Source organism: Sminthopsis crassicaudata, chromosome 3 (genome assembly GCF_048593235.1).
Source record: "Sminthopsis crassicaudata isolate SCR6 chromosome 3, ASM4859323v1, whole genome shotgun sequence".
Classification (NCBI taxonomy): Eukaryota; Metazoa; Chordata; class Mammalia; order Dasyuromorphia; family Dasyuridae; genus Sminthopsis; species Sminthopsis crassicaudata.
The window spans coordinates 561,371,557-561,375,984 of NC_133619.1; the positions used below are offsets into that span (position 1 = coordinate 561,371,557).

Here is a 4,428-nt window from a genome sequence, read left to right on the forward strand (position 1 = left end):
GACTCTGAAGAATGAAGAGAACCCTGTACATGTGAGGATCAACTATGATGGACTTGGCTTCTCACAGCAATGCTGTGATTCAAGGCAATTACAATAGATTTGGGATGGAAAATGCCATCTGCTTCAAGAAACAGAGCTAAAGAGACTGAATGTAGATTGAAACAAAGTATTTTCACCTTTTTATTTATTAGCTTATTTTTTTTCTCATGTTTTTTCCCTTTTGATTTGATATTTCTTGTACAATATAATAAAAAGGAAATATCTTTAAAAGGATTATATGTATTTAACTTGTATTAGATTTCTTGTTGCTTAGAAAGAGGGGGGAGGTAAGGGAGGGAGGGAAAAAGATTTGGAACACAAAATCTTGCAAAAATGAATGCTGGAAACTATTTGTATTTGGAAAAATAAAATATTGAGAAAAAAAGTTGTTCTACATTTATAAATTATGACTGACCAAATACAAAAGCAATATGACATGAACTTTTGACAAGATGTTAAGTTTATTAAATACATAGATTCAATAACATCCAGAACCACTTCAATCTGTGTGCACAGATATTTGCTCACAATACCATTTTAGTAGGGGTTAAAAGGCCAGCTAGATGACTGATCACTCCGAATGCAATTCCTAAAATTAATGATTGCTCTTGTGTAGCTGTATTCTTCAACAATTTCATCCCAGGACTAAGTGTGTATAAAAAATGTTCTTCCTCTGATATCCTCAGTGTGAATACTCCCAAACATATAGACAAAGTAGGTATTGCCTGAGAAGCCAGGAATAATTCTGATTGCCCTCTTTTTCTCTTCAGACAAACTGTAGAAATTCCGTTTCTCTGACAGTTTTTGTCCTATAAAAAGGACATGATATCAGTTGAAAAGAAAGGCTTTCAATATCCCTACTGAGAGGGAAGCCTTCCTTGCATCTTATATAATTCTCTTGCTTTATCCAGAGCAAGAATTTTCAGTAAATACTTATGCTGTGCTTGAAAAAGGAAAAGGTTCTGAGAACCAGAGCTCTCTATTTAAGGCATTTCATTTTCCTCTAATCCACTGCCATACCTATTTCTAGAACAGTCATGTAAGGAATAAAGAAAGTTTTCAAAGAAGAAGTGAAGCCTTTCTATTTGTAAGTAAGGCAAAATGGCCAAGGGAGCAGTGTGAACTCTCCCTGCTTATATTAAAGACCAAGATAACTCCAGCTGCAAGAATTACTATTCACAGATAAATGACTTCTTGTCTTTAAAGGCAACAATTACTTCCTGGGCTTGGAATGTCCAGATATCCCTATCTCTCAAGAAAGGCAGAGAATTAAATTTTGCTTTCCCATTAAATAAGTGCTCCTCTAAGTAAAACTCATTAATTAAAGGTACAGTATAAGACTATATTGTAACACATGTAAAATGTATGGGATTACCTGTCATTGGGGGGAGGGAATAGAGGGAGGGGGGGATAATTTGGAAAAATGAATACAAGGGATAATATTATAAAAATATCTATATAATAATAAATTATTAATTTATTTAAAAAAAAGGTACAGTATAATTAGCCAATGATGCACTTTTCTAGCATTCTAAATATCTTAAAGTAAATTGGATCATGAAGAGTATCAGCTTTTGCCTCCCCAAATTTCTTCATTCCTTCAGTTCATCATAGAGCAAAGAGAGCAACTGGGAGGAACTGTCTCCATGTTTCTATTAATAGGAACAATAAGTTCTTAGGGTACAAATGATTGTTCCCCAAATATTTGAAGGCTTTTGCATAATGTAGATCTCTCTGAGGAATTCCCTCATTTAATAGAGCTCTCAGGGTCTGAGTATCAAAGTCTTATGTCTTCATACCATGTCCCAAGTAACCTCCAAAGGAGAGGAGTCATTACATAGTCATTCATCTTTAGAGTTCATGGATTTTTATTTCATTTACAAAACACATTCTAATAGATCTGGAAAGGATCTTATAAAAGTCATTTAATACATCGCATCTTACAGTTGCCAGATCCAGGCAGAAATAAAGGGCTAGAAAAGGAGCTTTCTGAGGCTTCAATGAATGTTCCAGGAATAATAAAATAGTTTGTAATATTGATCCAGGGATTTCTTTCCCCTTGGATTGCTATAACCTTGAATGCCTTGTCCATCTTGTTCATCTTACATATTTCAGCAAAGGAGGACAGTGACACTTTACTGAAATTATTCTCTGGATTCTTAGCAAAACATTTTCCTAAGTGCCCTAGTAATTCTCACCTAGTAATCCCAACAATTACTTGTTATTTTCTATCCTTCACGAATGAGCAAAAGTGAGCACAAGAATTTATTTAATGCCTAGCACCAGGCTCAAATGTCCTAATACCTCTAACATCCCCCAAAAGTCTGCTCTCCTTTCTCAAAGCAAGATTTCAGTTCAATGAAGCTTCAAGACCATCCCAGTAGAGTTCCATCTAATCAAATAGTGCCAGGAAGCACCCAAAAGAAAGAGCTCTCAACTAATCTTATGGAGTTTGTTTCTCCCTTCACTTGTTTTTCTTCTTATTTACTCCCACAACCCTCCTGCCCGCCCCCCTATACTACTCTATCAGTTTCTCCCTTCTACCTTTTGGCATATTCTAGACAAATGAACTTATCTATGCTGGGAATAATTCCCAAGTTAAAGACACAAAGGTATCAGAAATTTGATAACAGGGATATTTCAGACTGCATTTCTAATAGGAAGGTTGTATTCCTTCCAGGATTCTTGGGAGGAAAGCTTAAAGATTCTTTTCCAAAGGGCTGACACTTACTTTGAATTATTTTTAATAATTTGGTCACCACAGTGATATATGAAGCATCCATAGTCGGTACAAAAGGTTGCAAATTCAGTTTAATATAAGTCTTACAAAAAAGAGAAATCACTGAAATTGAACAACCTGTGCAATAAACTCTCCTAAAGGCCCTATTACTTGTTTCTCTTTTGAGGGACAATCCCTTATCCCCAAGCCCTTTCCACCCTGCCCCAAACTAAGCTCTGCATACTATCTGTAATCGCTCTAAAAAGAAACATACCTTTCCAATGTCTCTGCAACATCCCAGAAAGAAAAAAGGTCAGTATTATTTATGAATCATTTCTCCTAAAACCTTTCCATGATACCAATCTCTAAAGCTTCATAGCCTCCCAGTCCTGAACAGGGACTTTCACTGCTCTTTTATTATTTTCTTGATTTCACTGAAGGCCATTTTGGAAAAGCTACATTCTGGATACAAATTTTCTTCTCATGCCAGGAGATTCTTGAGCAGTTCCTGTGTTGTACCAGAAGAAATGTAGTCAAGAAAAGGTCATTTTGTGATAACACTCATTCTCTATCACTCAGAAAAAATGGAAAGTACTGATAATTGTTTTTAAAAGCCTCCTGGGAATGAATGGAGATCTTCTGGAGCCATCTCTACAGCTGCATGGAAACCATGAATGTCACCCTGTCTCTTATTCCAGCCACTGCTATTACACGTATGATAGATCCAAATTAGAGGAGCATTCCTAGGTTTTAGATCCTTGGATCACTTGGACTTAGCATCAGTACACAGAGCCCTCCAGGCTGCTCTCAAACCAAAATATCTCTAGTTAGATACCATAACTCTCAGGAATGAACCCACTTTTTTCCCCCACAGGAAATATAAGAATACAGCAGGAGATAAGGGGAGATCCCCAAAGAAATCTTTTGTGACACAGGAAAGTCAGGGAAAGAAGATGTCCTAGATTCCTTGTCCCCCAAACAACTTTCCCTGATGAGTTTGCCATAGTCTCACCTGTAGCATTTCTACATCTAGTTTCTCCATCTTTTCCTTCAGCTCAGTAATTATGGCTGTTAGAAATCTACTTTGGCTAGATATCATGGCCTCCCACTTCTTCTTTTCCTCCATGATTTGTTGTTCCTGTGTAGCCTCTATTTCCTTTAGTCTTTGAATGAGTTCACGGAACTTCTTGTTTTCCTTTTCCAGAATGACATTTCCCCCCTTCGCTGTCTTCTTCCTTGTTAGATATTACCATAGTTGCTTAAGTTGCTTCTGCAACAATACTCTGTTTGTATAGGCCTGAAAGAAAGACATTAGGTGATATACCAAGGGCAGCCCTCAAATATCCCCTTTTGTGCCTGCTCAATGTGGTGTGATACAAAGAGCATTGGGATAAGTAGGAATCATAACCCCAGGATTCCTCTCTTACCAGTTGTATGAACTTGGGGAAGTTACTTAGTCTCTGATTTCAGTTTTATCCTTTAAGATCAGAGTTTTACTATATATGGTTGACATCTAAGGGCTTTTCCAGTTTGAATTAGAGTTCTTAAGACCATCAAACAACTTATTCCAAACTTTCTCTTTACTCCTTCTTGTCCCCAAAATTGTCATTTAACTAATCCATTCATCTAATGTAATGTTTTCCAGCTACTACATCATAATACTTACCATT

The 4,428-nt window shown here is 36.5% G+C and overlaps 1 long non-coding RNA gene across 1 annotated transcript; it reads right to left on the reverse strand.

Moving 5' to 3' along the window:
• Positions 1-324: 324 nt before the first annotated feature.
• LOC141559809 (uncharacterized) lies at positions 325-4,048 on the reverse strand. The gene is made up of 3 exons (XR_012487565.1): positions 3,771-4,048; positions 3,033-3,266; positions 325-848 (listed from the first exon to the last, which is right to left on the reverse strand). It is a non-coding gene; the product is annotated as an uncharacterized LOC141559809 (long non-coding RNA).
• Between the last annotated feature and the right edge of the window lie 380 nt (positions 4,049-4,428).